General features: G+C 53.3%; 1 protein-coding gene across 2 annotated transcripts in view; it reads left to right on the top strand.

Annotated features, from left to right (window-relative positions):
* LOC140467945 (zinc finger protein Gfi-1b-like) overlaps positions 1–20,995 on the top strand; it is a 110,955-nt gene that overhangs the window by 11,404 nt on the left and 78,556 nt on the right. Inside the window, exon 1 of one of the 2 annotated variants that reach the window (XM_072564025.1) lies at positions 16,443–16,536. The exons of the other annotated variant lie outside the window; for it this stretch is intronic. The gene's annotated coding sequence lies outside the window, so the exon portion shown is untranslated. Of the gene's footprint in view, positions 1–16,442; positions 16,537–20,995 lie in introns of those variants that run through there. 2 annotated transcript variants of the gene reach the window in all.

The raw sequence follows: 20,995 nt of genomic DNA, 5'->3' as shown, positions 1-20,995 counted from the left end.
CCCCTCTGCTCTAACCCCGGTCTGTCCAGTCTCTGTCCCCCTCAGTCCCCTCTGCTCTAACCCCAGTCTGTCCAGTCTCTGTGCCCCTCAGTCCCCTCTGCTCTAACCCCGGTCTGTCCAGTCTCTGTCCCCCTCAGTCCCCTCTGCTCTAACCCCAGTCTGTCCAGTCTCTGACCCCCTCAGTCCCCTCTGCTCTAACCCCGGTCTGTCCAGTCTCTGTCCCCCTCGGTCCCCTCTGCTCTAACCCCAGTCTGTCCAGTCTCTGTCCCCTCAGTCCCCTCTGCTCTAACCCCAGTCTGTCCAGTCTCTGTCCCTCTCAGTCCCCTCTGCTCTAACCCCAGTCTGTCCAGTCTCTGTCCCCCTCAGTCCCCTCTGCTCTAACCCCGGTCTGTCCAGTCTCTGTCCCTCTCGGTCCCCTCTGCTCTAACCCCGGTCTGTCCACTCTCTGTCCCCCTCAGTCCCCTCTGCTCTTACCCCGGTCTGTCCAGTCTCTGTCCCCCTCAGTCCCCTCTGCTCTAACCCCGGTCTGTCCAGTCTCTGTCCCTCTCAGTCCCCTCTGCTCTAACCCCAGTCTGTCCAGTCTCTGTCCCTCTCAGTCCCCTCTGCTCTAACCCCAGTCTGTCCAGTCTCTGTCCCTCTCAGTCCCCTCTGCTCTAACCCCAGTCTGTCCAGTCTCTGTCCCTCTCAGTCCCCTCTGCTCTAACCCCGGTCTGTCCAGTCTCTGTCCCTCTCCGTCCCCTCTGCTCTAACCCCAGACTGTCCAGTCTCTGTCCCTCTCAGTCCCCTCTGCTCTAACCCCGGTCTGTCCAGTCTCTGTCCCTCTCAGTCCCCTCTGCTCTAACCCCAGACTGTCCAGTCTCTGTCCCTCTCAGTCCCCTCTGCTCTAACCCCGGTCTGTCCAGTCTCTGACCCTCTCAGTCCCCTCTGCTCTAGCCCCGGTCTGTCCAGTCTCTGTCCCTCTCCGTCCCCTCTGCTCTAACCCCAGACTGTCCAGTCTCTGTCCCTCTCAGTCCCCTCTGCTCTAACCCCGGTCTGTCCAGTCTCTGACCCTCTCAGTCCCCTCTGCTCTAACCCCAGACTGTCCAGTCTCTGTCCCTCTCAGTCCCCTCTGCTCTAACCCCGGTCTGTCCAGTCTCTGTCCCTCTCGGTCCCCTCTGCTCTAACCCCGGTCTGTCCAGTCTCTGTCCCCCTCAGTCCCCTCTGCTCTAACCCCAGTCTGTCCAGTCTCTGTCCCTCTCAGTCCCCTCTGCTCTAACCCCAGTCTGTCCAGTCTCTGTCTCTCTCAGTTCCCTCTGCTCTAACCCCAGTCTGTCCAGTCTCTGTCCCTCTCGGTCCCCTCTGCTCTAACCCCGGTCTGTCCAGTCTCTGTCCCCCTCAGTCCCCTCTGCTCTAACCCCGGTCTGTCCAGTCTCTGTCCCTCTCAGTCCCCTCTGCTCTAACCCCAGACTGTCCAGTCTCTGTCCCTCTCGGTCCCCTCTGCTCTAACCCCGGTCTGTCCAGTCTCTGTCCCTCTCAGTCCCCTCTGCTCTAACCCCGGTCTGTCCAGTCTCTGTCCCTCTCGGTCCCCTCTGCTCTAACCCCGGTCTGTCCAGTCTCTGACCCTCTCAGTCCCCTCTGCTCTAACCCCGGTCTGTCCAGTCTCTGTCCCCCTCAGTCCCCTCTGCTCTAACCCCGGTCTGTCCAGTCTCTGTCCCTCTCAGTCCCCTCTGCTCTAACCCCAGTCTGTCCAGTCTCTGCCCCCCTCAGTCCCCTCTGCTCTAACCCCAGTCTGTCCACTCTCTGTCCCCCTCAGTCCCCTCTGCTCTAACCCCGGTCTGTCCAGTCTCTGTGCCCCTCAGTCCCCTCTGCTCTAACCCCGGTCTGTCCAGTCTCTGTCCCCCTCAGTCCCCTCTGCTCTAACCCCAGTCTGTCCAGTCTCTGTCCCTCTCAGTCCCCTCTGCTCTAACCCCAGTCTGTCCAGTCTCTGCCCCCCTCAGTCCCCTCTGCTCTAACCCCAGTCTGTCCACTCTCTGTCCCCCTCAGTCCCCTCTGCTCTAACCCCGGTCTGTCCAGTCTCTGTGCCCCTCAGTCCCCTCTGCTCTAACCCCGGTCTGTCCAGTCTCTGTCCCCCTCAGTCCCCTCTGCTCTAACCCCAGTCTGTCCAGTCTCTGTCCCTCTCAGTCCCCTCTGCTCTAACCCCAGTCTGTCCAGTCTCTGACCCTCTCAGTCCCCTCTGCTCTAACCCCGGTCTGTCCAGTCTCTGACCCTCTCAGTCCCCTCTGCTCTAACCCCAGTCTGTCCAGTCTCTGTCCCTCTCGGTCCCCTCTGCTCTAACCCCAGTCTGTCCAGTCTCTGTCCCTCTCGGTCCCCTCTGCTCTAACCCCGGTCTGTCCACTCTCTGTCCCTCTCGGTCCCCTCTGCTCTAACCCCGGTCTGTCCACTCTCTGTCCCTCTCGGTCCCCTCTGCTCTAACCCCGGTCTGTCCACTCTCTGTCCCTCTCGGTCCCCTCTGCTCTAACCCCGGTCTGTCCACTCTCTGTCCCTCTCGGTCCCCTCTGCTCTAACCCCGGTCTGTCCAGTCTCTGTCCCCCTCAGTCCCCTCTGCTCTAACCCCGGTCTGTCCAGTCTCTGTCCCTCTCAGTCCCCTCTGCTCTAACCCCAGTCTGTCCAGTCTCTGTCCCTCTCAGTCCCCTCTGCTCTAACCCCAGTCTGTCCAGTCTCTGTCCCTCTCAGTCCCCTCTGCTCTAACCCCGGTCTGTCCAGTCTCTGTCCCTCTCAGTCCCCTCTGCTCTAACCCCGGTCTGTCCAGTCTCTGACCCCCTCAGTCCCCTCTGCTCTAACCCCGGTCTGTCCAGTCTCTGACCCTCTCAGTCCCCTCTGCTCTAACCCCAGTCTGTCCAGTCTCTGACCCCCTCAGTCCCCTCTGCTCTAACCCCAGTCTGTCCAGTCTCTGACCCTCTCAGTCCCCTCTGCTCTAACCCCGGTCTGTCCAGTCTCTGACCCTCTCAGTCCCCTCTGCTCTAACCCCAGTCTGTCCAGTCTCTGTCCCTCTCAGTCCCCTCTGCTCTAACCCCGGTCTGTCCAGTCTCTGTCCCTCTCGGTCCCCTCTGCTCTAACCCCGGTCTGTCCAGTCTCTGTCCCTCTCGGTCCCCTCTGCTCTAACCCCGGTCTGTCCAGTCTCTGACCCTCTCAGTCCCCTCTGCTCTAACCCCAGTCTGTCCAGTCTCTGTCCCTCTCAGTCCCCTCTGCTCTAACCCCGGTCTGTCCAGTCTCTGTCCCCCTCAGTCCCCTCTGCTCTAACCCCAGTCTGTCCAGTCTCTGACCCTCTCGGTCCCCTCTGCTCTTACCCCGGTCTGTCCAGTCTCTGTCCCTCTCAGTCCCCTCTGCTCTAACCCCAGTCTGTCCAGTCTCTGTCCCTCTCAGTCCCCTCTGCTCTAACCCCAGTCTGTCCAGTCTCTGTCCCTCTCAGTCCCCTCTGCTCTAACCCCAGTCTGTCCACTCTCTGTCCCCCTCAGTCCCCTCTGCTCTGACCCCGGTCTGTCCAGTCTCTGTCCCTCTCAGTCCCCTCTGCTCTAACCCCAGTCTGTCCACTCTCTGTCCCTCTCAGTCCCCTCTGCTCTAACCCCAGTCTGTCCAGTCTCTGTCCCCCTCAGTCCCCTCTGCTCTAACCCCAGTCTGTCCACTCTCTGTCCCTCTCAGTCCCCTCTGCTCTAACCCCAGTCTGTCCAGTCTCTGTCCCTCTCAGTCCCCTCTGCTCTAACCCCAGTCTGTCCACTCTCTGTCCCCCTCAGTCCCCTCTGCTCTGACCCCGGTCTGTCCAGTCTCTGTCCCTCTCAGTCCCCTCTGCTCTAACCCCAGTCTGTCCACTCTCTGTCCCTCTCAGTCCCCTCTGCTCTAACCCCAGTCTGTCCAGTCTCTGTCCCCCTCAGTCCCCTCTGCTCTAACCCCAGTCTGTCCACTCTCTGTCCCTCTCAGTCCCCTCTGCTCTAACCCCAGTCTGTCCACTCTCTGTCCCTCTCAGTCCCCTCTGCTCTAACCCCAGTCTGTCCAGTCTCTGTCCCCCTCAGTCCCCTCTGCTCTAACCCCAGTCTGTCCACTCTCTGTCCCTCTCAGACCCCTCTGCTCTAACCCCGGTCTGTCCAGTCTCTGTCCCTCTCCGTCCCCTCTGCTCTAACCCCAGTTTGTCCACTCTCTGTCCCTCTCAGTCCCCTCTGCTCTAACCCCAGTCTGTCCAGTCTCTGTCCCTCTCAGTCCCCTCTGCTCTAACCCCAGTCTGTCCAGTCTCTGTCCCCCTCTGTCCCCTCTGCTCTAACCCCAGTCTGTCCAGTCTCTGTCCCTCTCGGTCCCCTCTGCTCTAACCCCAGTCTGTCCAGTCTCTGTCCCTCTCAGTCCCCTCTGCTCTAACCCCAGTCTGTCCAGTCTCTGACCCTCTCAGTCCCCTTTGCTCTAACCCCGGTCTGTCCAGTCTCTGTCCCCCTCTGTCCCCTCTGCTCTAACCCAGGTCTGTCCAGTCTCTGTCCCTCTCAGTCCCCTCTGCTCTAACCCCAGTCTGTCCAGTCTCTGTCCCTCTCAGTCCCCTCTGCTCTAACCCCGGTCTGTCCAGTCTCTGTCCCTCTCGGTCCCCTCTGCTCTAACCCCAGTCTGTCCAGTCTCTGACCCTCTCAGTCCCCTTTGCTCTAACCCCGGTCTGTCCAGTCTCTGACCCCCTCAGTCCCCTCTGCTCTAACCCCGGTCTGTCCAGTCTCTGTCCCTCTCGGTCCCCTCTGCTCTAACCCCGGTCTGTCCAGTCTCTGTCCCTCTCAGTCCCCTCTGCTCTAACCCCAGTCTGTCCAGTCTCTGACGCTCTCAGTCCCCTCTGCTCTAACCCCGGTCTGTCCAGTCTCTGTCCCCCTCAGTCCCCTCTGCTCTAACCCAGGTCTGTCCAGTCTCTGTCCCTCTCAGTCCCCTCTGCTCTAACCCCAGTCTGTCCAGTCTCTGTCCCTCTCAGTCCCCTCTGCTCTAACCCCGGTCTGTCCAGTCTCTGACCCCCTCAGTCCCCTCTGCTCTAACCCCAGTCTGTCCAGTCTCTGTCCCTCTCAGTCCCCTCTGCTCAAACCCCGGTCTGTCCAGTCTCTGTCCCTCTCAGTCCCCTCTGCTCAAACCCCGGTCTGACCAGTCTCTGTCCCTCTCAGTCCCCTCTGCTCTAACCCCGGTCTGTCCACTCTCTGTCCCCCTCAGTCCCCTCTGCTCTAACCCCAGTCTGTCCAGTCTCTGTCCCCCTCAGTCCCCTCTGCTCTAACCCAGGTCTGTCCAGTCTCTGTCCCTCTCAGTCCCCTCTGCTCTAACCCCGGTCTGTCCAGTCTCTGTCCCTCTCAGTCCCCTCTGCTGTAACCCCAGTCTGTCCAGTCTCTGTCCCTCTCAGTCCCCTCTGCTCTAACCCCGGTCTGTCCAGTCTCTGTCCCTCTCAGTCCCCTCTGCTCTTACCCCGGTCTGTCCAGTCTCTGTCCCCCTCAGTCCCCTCTGCTCTAACCCCGGTCTGTCCAGTCTCTGTCCCTCTCAGTCCCCTCTGCTCTAACCCCGGTCTGTCCAGTCTCTGTCCCTCTCAGTCCCCTCTGCTCTAACCCCGGTCTGTCCAGTCTCTGTCCCTCTCAGTCCCCTCTGCTCTAACCCCGGTCTGTCCAGTCTCTGTCCCTCTCAGTCCCCTCTGCTCTAACCCCAGTCTGTCCAGTCTCTGTCCCCTCAGTCCCCTCTGCTCTAACCCCAGTCTGTCCAGTCTCTGTCTCTCTCAGTCCCCTCTGCTCTAACCCCAGTCTGTCCAGTCTCTGTCCCTCTCAGTCCCCTCTGCTCTTACCCCGGTCTGTCCAGTCTCTGTCCCTCTCAGTCCCCTCTGCTCTAACCCCAGTCTGTCCAGTCTCTGTCCCTCTCAGTCCCCTCTGCTCTAACCCCAGTCTGTCCAGTCTCTGTCCCTCTCAGTCCCCTCTGCTCTAACCCCGGTCTGTCCAGTCTCTGTCCCCCTCAGTCCCCTCTGCTCTAACCCCAGTCTGTCCACTCTCTGTCCCCCTCAGTCCCCTCTGCTCTGACCCCGGTCTGTCCAGTCTCTGTCCCTCTCAGTCCCCTCTGCTCTAACCCCAGTCTGTCCACTCTCTGTCCCTCTCAGTCCCCTCTGCTCTAACCCCAGTCTGTCCAGTCTCTGTCCCCCTCAGTCCCCTCTGCTCTAACCCCAGTCTGTCCACTCTCTGTCCCTCTCAGTCCCCTCTGCTCTAACCCCAGTCTGTCCACTCTCTGTCCCTCTCAGTCCCCTCTGCTCTAACCCCAGTCTGTCCAGTCTCTGTCCCCCTCAGTCCCCTCTGCTCTAACCCCAGTCTGTCCACTCTCTGTCCCTCTCAGACCCCTCTGCTCTAACCCCGGTCTGTCCAGTCTCTGTCCCTCTCCGTCCCCTCTGCTCTAACCCCAGTTTGTCCACTCTCTGTCCCTCTCAGTCCCCTCTGCTCTAACCCCAGTCTGTCCAGTCTCTGTCCCTCTCAGTCCCCTCTGCTCTAACCCCGGTCTGTCCAGTCTCTGACCCCCTCAGTCCCCTCTGCTCTAACCCCAGTCTGTCCAGTCTCTGTCCCCCTCTGTCCCCTCTGCTCTAACCCCAGTCTGTCCAGTCTCTGTCCCTCTCGGTCCCCTCTGCTCTAACCCCAGTCTGTCCAGTCTCTGTCCCTCTCAGTCCCCTCTGCTCTAACCCCAGTCTGTCCAGTCTCTGACCCTCTCAGTCCCCTTTGCTCTAACCCCGGTCTGTCCAGTCTCTGTCCCCCTCTGTCCCCTCTGCTCTAACCCAGGTCTGTCCAGTCTCTGTCCCTCTCAGTCCCCTCTGCTCTAACCCCAGTCTGTCCAGTCTCTGTCCCTCTCAGTCCCCTCTGCTCTAACCCCGGTCTGTCCAGTCTCTGTCCCTCTCGGTCCCCTCTGCTCTAACCCCAGTCTGTCCAGTCTCTGACCCTCTCAGTCCCCTTTGCTCTAACCCCGGTCTGTCCAGTCTCTGACCCCCTCAGTCCCCTCTGCTCTAACCCCGGTCTGTCCAGTCTCTGTCCCTCTCGGTCCCCTCTGCTCTAACCCCGGTCTGTCCAGTCTCTGTCCCTCTCAGTCCCCTCTGCTCTAACCCCAGTCTGTCCAGTCTCTGACGCTCTCAGTCCCCTCTGCTCTAACCCCGGTCTGTCCAGTCTCTGTCCCCCTCAGTCCCCTCTGCTCTAACCCAGGTCTGTCCAGTCTCTGTCCCTCTCAGTCCCCTCTGCTCTAACCCCAGTCTGTCCAGTCTCTGTCCCTCTCGGTCCCCTCTGCTGTAACCCCAGTCTGTCCAGTCTCTGTCCCTCTCAGTCCCCTCTGCTCTAACCCCGGTCTGTCCAGTCTCTGTCCCTCTCAGTCCCCTCTGCTCTTACCCCGGTCTGTCCAGTCTCTGTCCCCCTCAGTTTCCTCTGCTCTAACCCCGGTCTGTCCAGTCTCTGACCCCCTCAGTCCCCTCTGCTCTAACCCCAGTCTGTCCAGTCTCTGTCCCTCTCAGTCCCCTCTGCTCAAACCCCGGTCTGACCAGTCTCTGTCCCTCTCAGTCCCCTCTGCTCTAACCCCGGTCTGTCCACTCTCTGTCCCCCTCAGTCCCCTCTGCTCTAACCCCAGTCTGTCCAGTCTCTGTCCCCCTCAGTCCCCTCTGCTCTAACCCAGGTCTGTCCAGTCTCTGTCCCTCTCAGTCCCCTCTGCTCTAACCCCGGTCTGTCCAGTCTCTGTCCCTCTCAGTCCCCTCTGCTGTAACCCCAGTCTGTCCAGTCTCTGTCCCTCTCAGTCCCCTCTGCTCTAACCCCGGTCTGTCCAGTCTCTGTCCCTCTCAGTCCCCTCTGCTCTTACCCCGGTCTGTCCAGTCTCTGTCCCCCTCAGTCCCCTCTGCTCTAACCCCGGTCTGTCCAGTCTCTGTCCCTCTCAGTCCCCTCTGCTCTAACCCCGGTCTGTCCAGTCTCTGTCCCTCTCAGTCCCCTCTGCTCTAACCCCGGTCTGTCCAGTCTCTGTCCCTCTCAGTCCCCTCTGCTCTAACCCCAGTCTGTCCAGTCTCTGTCCCTCTCAGTCCCCTCTGCTCTAACCCCGGTCTGTCCAGTCTCTGTCCCTCTCGGTCCCCTCTGCTCTAACCCCAGTCTGTCCAGTCTCTGTCCCTCTCAGTCCCCTCTGCTCTAACCCCAGTCTGTCCAGTCTCTGTCCCTCTCAGTCCCCACTGCTCTAACCCCGGTCTGTCCAGTCTCTGTCCCCCTCAGTCCCCTCTGCTCTAACCCCGGTCTGTCCAGTCTCTGTCCCCCTCAGTCCCCTCTGCTCTAACCCCAGTCTGTCCAGTCTCTGTCCCTCTCAGTCCCCTCTGCTCTAACCCCGGTCTGTCCAGTCTCTGTCTCTCTCAGTCCCCTCTGCTCTAACCCCAGTCTGTCCAGTCTCTGTCCCTCTCAGTCCCCTCTGCTCTAACCCCAGTCTGTCCAGTCTCTGTCTCTCTCAGTCCCCTCTGCTCTAACCCCGGTCTGTCCAGTCTCTGTCCCTCTCAGTCCCCTCTGCTCTAACCCCGGTCTGTCCAGTCTCTGTCCCCCTCAGTCCCCTCTGCTCTGACCCCGGTCTGTCCAGTCTCTGTCCCTCTCAGTCCCCACTGCTCTAACCCCAGTCTGTCCAGTCTCTGTCCCTCTCAGTCCCCTCTGCTCTAACCCCGGTCTGTCCAGTCTCTGTCCCTCTCAGTCCCCTCTGCTCTAACCCCAGTCTGTCCAGTCTCTGTCCCCCTCAGTCCCCTCTGCTCTGACCCCGGTCTGTCCAGTCTCTGTCTCTCTCAGTCCCCTCTGCTCTAACCCCGGTCTGTCCAGTCTCTGTCCCCCTCAGTCCCCTCTGCTCTAACCCCGGTCTGTCCAGTCTCTGACCCTCTCGGTCCCCTCTGCTCTAACCCCAGTCTGTCCAGTCTCTGTCCCCCTCAGTCCCCTCTGCTCTAACCCCAGTCTGTCCAGTCTCTGTCCCCCTCAGTCCCCTCTGCTCTAACCCCAGTCTGTCCAGTCTCTGTCCCCCTCAGTCCCCTCTGCTCTAACCCCAGTCTGTCCAGTCTCTGTCCCTCTCAGTCCCCTCTGCTCTAACCCCTGTCTGTCCAGTCTCTGTCCCCCTCAGTCCCCTCTGCTCTAACCCCGGTCTGTCCAGTCTCTGTCCCCCTCAGTCCCCTCTGCTCTAACCCCGGTCTGTCCAGTCTCTGTCCCCCTCAGTCCCCTCTGCTCTAACCCCGGTCTGTCCAGTCTCTGTCCCCCTCAGTCCCCTCTGCTCTAACCCCAGTCTGTCCAGTCTCTGTCCCTCTCTGTCCCCTCTGCTCTAACCCCAGTCTGTCCAGTCTCTGTCCCTCTCAGTCCCCTCTGCTCTAACCCCAGTCTGTCCAGTCTCTGACCCCCTCAGTCCCCTCTGCTCTAACCCCGGTCTGTCCAGTCTCTGTCCCTCTCAGTCCCCTCTGCTCTAACCCCGGTCTGTCCAGTCTCTGACCCCCTCAGTCCCCTCTGCTCTAACCCCGGTCTGTCCAGTCTCTGTCCCTCTCGGTCCCCTCTGCTCTAACCCCAGTCTGTCCAGTGTCTGTCCCTCTCAGTCCCCTCTGCTCTAACCCCAGTCTGTCCAGTCTCTGTCCCTCTCGGTCCCCTCTGCTCTAACCCCGGTCTGTCCACTCTCTGTCCCTCTCAGTCCCCTCTGCTCTAACCCCGGTCTGTCCAGTCTCTGTCCCTCTCAGTCCCCTCTGCTCTAACCCCGGTCTGTCCAGTCTCTGTCCCTCTCAGTCCCCTCTGCTCTAACCCCGGTCTGTCCAGTCTCTGTCCCTCTCAGTCCCCTCTGCTCTAACCCCGGTCTGTCCAGTCTCTGTCCCTCTCGGTCCTCTCTGCTCTAAACCCTGTCCGTCCAGTCTCTGTCCCTCTCAGTCCCCTCTGCTCTAACCCCGGTCTGTCCAGTCTCTGTCCCTCTCAGTCCCCTCTGCTCTAACCCCGGTCTGTCCAGTCTCTGTCCCCCTCAGTCCCCTCTGCTCTAACCCCGGTCTGTCCAGTCTCTGTCCCTCTCAGTCCCCTCTGCTCTAACCCCAGTCTGTCCAGTCTCTGTCCCTCTCAGTCCCCTCTGCTCTAACCCCAGTCTGTCCAGTCTCTGTCCCTCTCAGTCCCCTCTGCTCTAACCCCAGTCTGTCCTGTCTCCCGGTCAATCCCCCTCTGCACCCTCTCTAATGCTATTCCATCCTTCGATAATGTGGATTCCAGAGCCACACACCAGCATTGAGCTGCAGTTCCTGCGTCAGCTCCCTGCTCTGTAACACCAGACCTTCGCTATTCGAGTCACGTATTCTATATACTTTCCTAACCTGGTTACCTGGCTGTCCTGATACCTTAAGGGACAGGTGTACCTTCACACCTTGGTCTCTCTGAGGCTTCCTGGGTGCTATCATTGTCTGTATTCCCTTCCCTTCTTGAACACCGTACACCTCTCGGGATTGAACTTAAGTTGTCACTGACCAGTCCACCTATATCCTCTTTAATCTTAAGGGTATCCTCTGTGTTATTTTACCAGCCCACCAATGTCTGTACCGTCTGTGAATGCGCTGATCCACCCTCCTACATCCAAAAGGAAATCATTTCTAGAAACCACAAAGAGCAAAGGCCACAACACAGAGCCCTGTGGGAGCTCACTGATCACAGGCTTCCCATCAGAGAAACACCCGCACCCATCACCCTCTGCTCCTGTCACTCAGCCATTTGTCCAATGTCCTTTAGTCCCATGGCCTCTGGCCTTGGCTGTCTCACTGTGTTGTGGGACGTTATTAAGAACTTGCTGAAGTCCCATTCCTGTCCAAGACCATCGAACAGGCCTTTTGGCCCGTCGTGTCTGTGCTGCCCATGTTTCTATTCTCAACTAATCCCATCTGCCTACACCTGGCCCATATCTCTCTATTGTCTGCCTCTCCATGCACATGACTAAATGCCTCTAAAACGTTACTAACATACCTGCTTTGAGCACCTCTTCTGCAGCACTTTCTAGGCACCCTCCCACCCTCTGTGTAAAATAACCTCCTTACACATTTCCCTTAAACTTTAATCTCTCTCTCTCACTTTAAACTGTTCCAACCCGGGGTGATCCCCTCGGCTAATTTAAACTGGACACTCGGGGAAGCCCGCACCGTAATCTGTCGCATTCCGAGAGGCAAAGCACTATCTCAGAGGCCGCTATTTGAAGTAAAAGTTCACAATTTGACTCTTAAAGTCCAACAGAGAATATTAAAGCCAACTCCTTTCTCTTAACGCTATCTTTTACCTCCCACTCCACGATACTGGTCCGATAAAATGCCCCGATTATGATTTCCGAAAAAAAAGTTCAAGTTTGAACACCAGCCAGCTGTTGACTCTTCCCTCTGTATCTTCCCCTGGAGACTTTCTCTCTGTTATCCTTTTCCCCAGTATCCTGCCTCACAGGTCTTTCTCATGAACAGGGACCCTTCAGCAAACTACTGTTAGTTTCCTTGGTGTTTTCTTCCTTCTACTGTTGAAAATAGCCGATTTTATATCCTGAAACATCATTTCATCAGTTTGATGTTGTCAAAACGCAAAATTCAAATTTGATTGGGTTTTGGTATCTCGGGGCATAATTTAAACTGCTTGGCCAAATTCTAATTTGTTGCATTCCATGGCAACTATTGGTTTCACAGTCAAACGTTACATTTTTAATTCTTTCAGCACACTCTGTGCCTCTCTTAGTCAGTGCCAGCTTCTTGTCTCTCTTAAAGGTACAGTGCACACCTACACCTTCATAACTAAACCCATGTCCCCTCGTATTTAACATCCCCGCCCAGGATAAAGACTCTGAGTATCCCTCCCCTATCCATGCCTTTCATAATTCTACACACTTTGATCAGGTCGCTCCTCAGCCTCTGACACTTGAGCAAAAACAATCCAAGTTTGTCCACCCTCTCCTTTATAGCTCATCCTCTCCAGTCCAGGCAAGGTCCTGTGAATCCTGTTTGCAGTCTCTCCAAGGCCAGCCCACCTTGTCTATCGTGTAGTGACCAGAACTGCACACCATCCTCCAAATGTGGCCTGACTGGACAACTGTCATCGACCTGCCAACTTTTATACACAGTGTTCCAACTGATGAAGACAAGAATGCAATATGCTTCTTTTACTGCGTTATCCACTGGTGATGCTATTTTCATCGACTCCAAGATCCCTCTAATATATATATATATAGTATATATTATATATATATGGGCAGCTCAGGGTCCTACCATTGACTACATACTTTCTTCTTGAATTTGACCCCCCCCCAAAATGCATCACCTAGATTTAGGTTTTACCTACTCAAGTACAGGAGTACAATGACAAGTGCTTAATGTTGCCCCACACAGCACCATCCTGGGTACCAGGTACAAAATACTCTGGTATAAAGGCAGGAAATAAACAAGGTTCAAAAGCTCAGCACTGCAGACCTTCAATAGAAGGATTATAAATTAAAGAAATAAGGTATTGGTTAATATTAAAGTCGTCCTTAATATAAACTAGAAAAATAAAAGAATAAAGTTAGAAATGCAACAGTCTATGATGAGATACTTTATACTTGTCTGGATTAAACTCCATCTACAATTTCTCTGCTCAGATATAGCCTGGTGTATCCTTCCACCAACATTCCAGTCATCTGTGAACCTTATAACCAGATCTCCTAACCCATTGATATGTGTTACAAGCAACACAGGTCCCAGCCCTGATCGTTATGGAACACTACCGCTTACAGTCCTCCAGAGTGAACAACACTGGGGCAGCACAGTGGCTCAGTGGTTAGCACGGCTGCCTCACAGCGCCAGGGACCCGGGTTCAGTTCCAGCCTCGGGTGACTGACTGTGAGGAGTTTGGCACATTCTCCCCCGTGTCTGCGTGGGTTTCCTCCGAATGCTCCAGTTTCCTCCCACAGTCCAAAAATATGCAGGTTAGGTGGATTGGCCATGCTAAATTATCCATAGGGATGTGTAGGTTAGGTGCATTAGTCAGGGGCAATTATAGGCTGGGGAATGGGTCTGGGTGGGTTACTCTTGGAAGGGGCAGTGTGGACTTGTTGGGTTGAAGGGCCTGTTTCCACCCTGTAAGGATTCTAATTCTAAATTACACTCCGGCTTCTATGCCCCATCCAACTTGCCAACTCTCTGTGCAATTACATCTTCCAAACCATGCGGGGCCTTGTCAAATTCAAGACTGTGGTGCTGGAAAAGCACAGCAGGTCAGGGAGCAACCGAGGAGCGGGAGAATCGACGTTTTGGGATGGAACCCTTCATCAGGAAGGCTTCAGTGAAGTCCATGTCGACAACATCTACCACCCTGCCCTCATTAATCGTCAGCGTTACTTCCTCAAAAAACTCAGTCCAGTTTGTGAGAGAAGACCTCCCCATATAAAGCCATGCTGACTCTCCTGATCCTTATTCTTTTCCAAATGAGTCAATCCTGTCCCTCAGAATCTTCTCCAACAATGTCCCAACAGCTGATGTAAAGCTCACTGGCCTATAATTTCCTGGATTATCCCGGTTGCCCTTTTCACATAAACTTTGGCTATTCTCCCATCCTCAGGGACCTTGCCTATGGGTAAAGATCTCTCTCAAGCCCCTGACAATCTCCTCCTTTTCCTCAATAAGTATCCAGGGATAGGTCACATCAGATCTTGTGGACTTATCTACTGTTTCTCAAGACACCACCTCCTCCTTAATGTCGACATGAGAAAGTCAGCATACCCTTCCCAATTCGACCATCAACCGTGTCCTTCTCCTGGTGGATGCAGAGCACTCATTAAGGATCTTACCCACTTCCTCTGGCTCCATGTGTAAATCCCCACCTTTGCCCTTGAGCGAACCTTTCCCTAGTTGCCCTTCTGTTCCTAACATATGTATAAAATGCCTTCGGAGACTCCTTGATCCTCCTTCCCAAGGACGTTTCCAGTTTCTGGTTGAGATATTTTTTCTGCTTCCTTTATAATTTTCAAGGACCTTATTTGCTGACTGTTTCCTCGGGCCTTGTGTATGCTTCCTTGCTCTTTTCAACTGAAGTTTAAACACCCCTGGTCCTCCAAGGTTCCCAAATCTTTCATCCTCACCGGGTCATGTTGGTCCAGAACTCTGACCAGTTGGTCCCACATGTCGGATGTGGATTTACCCTCAAACAGCTGCCCTTGATCGAATTTCTCCTGGTGACCAACCTTACCTTTTGTGATCTCTCTTCCAAGAATGCTCCCCCCACTGAAACGTCGAGTATCTGGCCAGGCGTATTCCCCAGCACAAAGTCTGGTCGGCCCCGTCTCTGGATGGGCTATCTGCATATTGTCTCAAGAAACCTTTCTGGATGCACTTAACAAACTCAGATCCATGTAAGCCCTTGGCACTAAGGGCATCCAAGTTCAGGCTGAGCAAATTAAGATCACCCAGGACAACAAATCTCTTTTTTAGACTTGTTTCTCTCATTCGCTTACACATCTGTTCCTCTATCACCCACTGGCTATTGGGAGGGCTATTTTTTAACCCCATCATAGTAACATCACTTTTCTCATTCCTGAGTTCTGCCTATAGGTCTCGCTGTCCCAAGGGGACATAAATTTAAGGTGAAGGGTGGAAGGTATAGGGGAGATGTCAGGGGTGGCTTCTTTACCCAGAGAGTGGTGGGGGCATGGAATGCGCTGCCCGTGGGAGTGGTAGAGTCAGAATCATTGGCGACCTTTAAGCGGCATTTGGATAGGTACATGGATGGGTGCTTAATCTAGGATAGAAGTTCGGCACAACATCGTGGGCCGAAGGGCCTGTTCTGTGCTGTATTGTTCTATGTTCTATGTTCTATGGATGAGCCTTCCAACGTGTGCTCCCTTTGTATTACCGTGAGACTCTCGTTCATCAGTAATGAGATTTCCCAACCCTTTTTACATCCCCCTCTCTCTCACCTGAACTATCTCAACCCTGGAATACAGCCCTGCTGTTCTCTCAGCCAAGTTTCTGGAATGACTACCACATTGTAGTCCCATGTCCTAACCCAGCCTGTAAACCCATCTGCTTTATCTGTTACTGACAGTAAAGTAATTGTGTTTCAGATTGTCAGTCTGGTAGTCTTCCTTAACCTGGTCCTGCCTGTGACTTGACTTCATATCAATGAGCTCCTCAATCACCTCATCTACTGACCTACAAACTCTTTGAAAAATTCAATAAATTGACCAGACGTGACCACCCCTTAACAAAACCGTGCCCTCTGCTCTTGAGTAATCCCAGTTGCTCCGAACAGAGAGTAGTTTTGTCCCTCAGATTTGCTGCTGGTAGTTTGCCCACGACCGAGGTTAGACTGACTAGCTGGTAGTTTCCTCGTTAACTCCTCACTCCCTTCTTGAATACCAGTACCAAATTGGCATCCACCTCTCCTGTAGCCAGAAACGAATTGACATTTTCTATGCAAGCTCCTGCTATTTCCTGCTCTTGCCTCACTCAACAACCTGGGATACATGGAGGAAGTGAGCCCTGCAGATGTTGGCGCTCAGACTCGAGAGCGGGGTGCTGGAAAAGCACAGCAGGTCAGGCAGCATCTGAAGGGCTTTTGCCCGAAACGTCAATTCTCCTTGCTCCTCGGATGCTGCCTGACCTGCTGTGCTTTACCAGCACCACACTCTCGAACCTGGAATACATGCCATCTAGCCCTGGAGATCTATCTGTTTGTAAGCCAGGCAGACCACACAGGGAGAAAGGGGAGAATGGGGTTCAGAAACCTATCAGCCATGATTGAATGGTGGAGCTGACTGGATGGGCTGAATGGCCTAATTTATGCTCCTGTGTCTTATGGTCTCTGCCTGTACTAATTTCTTTAATTGTACTCCCTGATTTCTATATCCATATTGTTCCTGTGAACACTGGCACCAAATATCCATTTCGAAGCCTATGTTACATCTTCTGGTTCCAAACACAAATTACCACTGTGATCCTTAAAGGACCCTCCTCTTTCCCTTGTCCCTTGTTATCCTTTCACCCTTAACGTACCTGTTAAACAACTGATGATTTTCCTTTCATTTATCTCCCACTATCCTTTCTTATCTCCTTTGAGCTCTCCTAATCTCCCTTCCACGTTCTGTCCTGCACATTCGATACTCCTCTCGGACCTTTGCTGTTTTGACCCCTCAGTATCTCCCATCAGCCTCCTTTCCCCTCTTAATCCAATACTGTCTGTTTCAGAGAGTCACAGAGACGTACAGCACGGAAACAGACCCTTCAGTCCAACTGGACCAGATATCCCAACCCAATCTAGTCCCCCCTGCCAGCACCCGGCCCATATCCCTCTAAACCCTTCCTATTCATAAACCCATCCAGATGCCTCTTAAATATTGTAATTGGACCAGCCTCCACCACTTGATTTGATGGTCTTGCCGTTTTTCTGTATTGGTAATGGCAGGTCCCACAATCTCTACATTGCCTTCGTGAATTGTCGTGAGACGGATTTACCCGAAAGTATCTGATTCCAGTCCACTGTGGCCAAATCACATCTGATCTTATTACAGTCAGCCTTCCCCAGCTGAGAACTTGGATTTCAGGTGGGTACAATGGCAACATTTAAAAGGATGGGTTTCTGAATGGGAAGGGTTGGGAGGGATATGGGCCAAGTGCTGGCAAATGGGATTAGATCAGATTGGGATATCTGGTTGTCATGGATGAGGTGGTCTGTTTCTGTGCTCTGTGACTCTCTCTCTGACATCTCACCCTCTTCCTTATCGAGAACCCACCTACCCCTGCCTTAAAATTATTCCAACACTCTGCTCCAGCCGCCTCTTCGTGGTGACTAGCACCACTGCCCGGGAAATGAAGCTGTCCCCACCTCCCTCTCCATGGTGACCCCTGCCTTTTAAACACTTACTGAAAGTTCTCCATTCTCCCGGAACAGGAAATATCATCACCGCATCTACCCTCCCATGACTCCTGGGGAACCTACACGGTTCAATCAAGTCCCCCATTACTCTCTGAGACTCCAGTGAATATAGGCCCAGACCATCCAATCCCTTCCCCATGAGACATCGCCTCAGGCCCGAGTATTCATTCAGATAAACCTTTCATGACTTGTTTCCAACACATTTATATCTTCCATTTAAGGAGGTGACCAGTACTATACATACTACACTGAATACAGTCTCACGAATGCCCTGTGCAAGTCAAACCTCCCCACTCTTCCATTCAATGCTCCTTGGAATAGACCACAACATTCCAATAGTTTTTCTAATAACCTTCTGTGATCCATGTAATAGGACACCCCAGATTGCTCTGCTCCTCAGAGCTCAGCTCCCTCTCACATTGGGATAACACACTTCCTTTCTATTCACACTTTCCCACATGGTAATCTCATTACCAGATCATTGCCCCCTCACTTAACCGATCAATACCCCTTTGTGATAGCCTTAACCAATCAATACCCCTTTGTGGTATCCTTAACCGATCAATACCCCTTTGTGGTATCCTTAACCGATCAATACCCCTTTGTGATAGCCTTAACCAATCAATACCCCTTTGTGGTATCCTTAACCGATCAATACCCCTTTGTGGTATCCTTAACCGATCAATACCCCTTTGTGGTATCCTTAACCTATCAATACCCCTTTGTGGTATCCTTAACCAATCAATACCCCTTTGTGATAGCCTTAACCAATCAATACCCCTTTGTGGTATCCTTAACCTATCAATACCCCTTTGTGATAGCCTTAACCTATCAATACCCCTTTGTGATAGCCTTAACCGATCAATACCCCTTTGTGGTATCCTTAACCGATCAATACCCCTTTGTGGTATCCTTAACCTATCAATACCCCTTTGTGGTATCCTTAACCAATCAATACCCCTTTGTGATAGCCTTAACCAATCAATACCCCTTTGTGGTATCCTTAACCTATCAATACCCCTTTGTGATAGCCTTAACCAATCAATACCCCTTTGTGGTATCCTTAACCGATCAATACCCCTTTGTGGTATCCTTAACCGATCAATACCCCTTTGTGGTATCCTTAACCAATCAATACCCCTTTGTGATAGCCTTAACCAATCAATACCCCTTTGTGGTATCCTTAACCTATCAATACCCCTTTGTGATAGCCTTAACCTATCAATACCCCTTTGTGATAGCCTTAACCAATCAATACCCCTTTGTGGTATCTTTAACCTATCAATACCCCTTTGTGTTTTCCTTAACCTATCGCTATCCCTTTGGGATATCCTTGTGTCCTGATCATAGCTCATCTTCCCACCTATTGTTGTGGTATTGACAAATTTTGCTAACAGACCTCACCCCCCCCTCCGTATATGTTGTGAAAGAGTTGAAGCCACTGCACCAACTGCTGTAGTACAGTGCCAATGGCTTTCTCCCAGTGTCAGAAACACCCATTTACTGCCACTCTCTAGAACATAGGACATAGAGCATTCCAGCACAGTACAGGCCCTTCAGCCCTCGATGTTGCCCCAACCTATGGAACCAATCTGACACCCATCTAACCGACACTATTCCATTATCATCCATATGTTTATCCAATGCCCATTTAAATGCCCCTTAAAGTTGGTGAGTCTACTACTGTTGCAGACAGTGCATTCCATACCCCTACTACCCTCTGAGCAAAGAACCTACCACTGACACCTTTCCTATATCTGTCACCCCTCAATTTAAGGCCATGCCCCCTCATTGCTAGCCATCACCATCCGAGGAGAAAGGTTCTCATTGTCCACCCTATCTATCTCTGGTTTTGTCTAACTAGCCAATCTTCTATCCATGCCAATATATTATGCCCCATACCATTAATGTTTCTTCTCCACAGTGTCCTTTGATGTTGGAGCTGATGAAGTGCTTGTGGAAAGCCAAGTACAGGACACCCACTGGCTCTCCTTTATCGTACGACCATAACAAATAGCACCAGGAGTAGGCTGTTCGGCACCCCACCTCCCCCCCCCTCCAATCTTCTCCCACCTTTCAACAGGATCGTGGCTGATCCAATATTCCTCACGTTTATTTCCCCTGTATCCTGAGGAAGTGGTGGATGTGGGTATAATTACAACGTTTAAACGACATTTCGGTGGATACATGAGTTGGAAAGGTTTGGAGGGATATTGGCCAGGAGCAGGCTGGTGGGGCTGGTTTAGTTTGAGATTATGGTCAGTGTGGGCTGGTTGGAGCGAAGGGTCTGTTTCTGTGCTCTATGACTTGATGACTCCATGATTTTCCTGATGTGCTGTTAATACAATATATCTCCACACTGTAAAGGCTGATGCAAAAGGTCTGTTTGACTCCTCTGCCATTTCCTTATATTCTCCACTATCTCCCCAGCTTCAGTCAATGTTCACTTTGACCCCTCTCTTCCCTTCTATGTATCCGAGTGTCAGTTTTTTTTATCTTCCTCACTTGTTTGCCCTCGCAGTTTATCTTCTCCTTTATTACTATCCCCTCAGTCCTCCTTTGCAGAATTCTGAATTTATCCCAGAGTTTGAGGTTATCACTGACTTTTGCCTATTACGTGCTCCTTCATTCAAATGTATTCTCTTTACACCCTCCATTCTGGTTCACCTCTCTCTTAGAATCTTGCTTCCTCAGTGAAATATAGTTTTGCTGGGAATCATGTACTTCCTCCTTAAATAATTATAACTGCTTATTTATTGCCTTTCCTGCTAATCTATCCAACCCACCCTCCCATTCTGGCACCTTCCCCTGCCACCACAGGAACTGTAAAACCTGTGCCCACACCTCCTCCCTCACCTCTATCCAAGGCCCTAAAGGAGCCTTCCACATCCAAAGTTTTACCTGCACATCCACCAATATCATTTATTGTATCCGTTGCTCCCGATGTGGTCTCCTCTACATTGGGGAGACTGGGCGCCTCCTAGCAGAGCGCTTTCGGGAACATCTCAGAGACACCCGCACCAATCAACCACACCGCCCCGTGGCCCAACATTTCAACTCCCCCTCCCACTCTGCCGAGGACATGGAGGTCCTGGGTCTCCTTCACCGCCGCTCCCTAACCACCAGACGCCTGGAGGAAGAACGCCTCATCTTCCGCCTCAGAACACTTCAACCCCAGGGCATCAATGTGGACTTCAACAGCTTCCTCATTTCCCCTTCCCCCACCTCATCCTAGTTTCAAACTTCCAGCTCAGTTACTGTCTCCTTGACTTGTCCGACCTGCCTATCTCCTTTTCCACCTATTCACTCCACCCTCTCCTCCTTGACCTATCACCTTCATCTCCTCCCCCACTCACCCATTGTATTCTGTGCTACTCTCTCCCCACCCCCACCCTCCTCTAGCTAATCTCTCCATGCTTCAGGCTCACTGCCTTTATTCCTGGAAAAGATTCTCAGGGGCAAGATCTATATTCATTTACAAGCAATGGACTTATTAGCAATAAACAGCACAGTTTTGTGCTGGAGAGGTGGTGCCTCACTAATGTGATTGAGTGTTTTGAGGAGGTGACAACGATGATCGATAAGGGGAAAGTGGTTGACGTTGTCCACGTGGATTTCAGTAAAACCTCAGACAAGGGCCCTCATAGCAGACTGGTACAAAAGTTGAAATCACATGGCATTAGAGGTGAATTGGCAAGATGGGTACAGAACTGGGCTTAGTCATAGCAGATAGAAGGTAGCGTTAGAAGGAGGCTTTTCGGAACAGAGGGCTGTGCCTAGTGGAGTTCCACCCGGATCAGTGCTGGAAACTCTGCTGGTCATGATCGACAGAAATGATTTGGAGCAAACGTGGCTGGTCTCATGAGTGAGTTTGTGGATGATCGAAAGATTGGTGGAGTTGTGGGTCGTGAGGAGGATTGTCAGAGGATTCAGCAGGATATAGATCAGTTGGAGGCATGGGCAGAAAAATGGCAGATGGGAGTTTAATCCGGACAAATGTGGGGTGATGCATTTTGGAAGGTCAAGTACAGGTGGAAATGGTACAGTGAATGGCAGGACCCTTCGGAGGGATCTGGGTGTACAGGCCCACAGATCATTGAAGGTGGAAATGTAGCTCAATAAGGCAG

The sequence above is a fragment of the Chiloscyllium punctatum genome, chromosome 46 (assembly GCF_047496795.1).
Source record: "Chiloscyllium punctatum isolate Juve2018m chromosome 46, sChiPun1.3, whole genome shotgun sequence".
Classification (NCBI taxonomy): Eukaryota; Metazoa; Chordata; class Chondrichthyes; order Orectolobiformes; family Hemiscylliidae; genus Chiloscyllium; species Chiloscyllium punctatum.
Note: the sequence above shows the minus strand (reverse complement) of the source record. Positions and strands in the feature narration are given on the sequence as shown.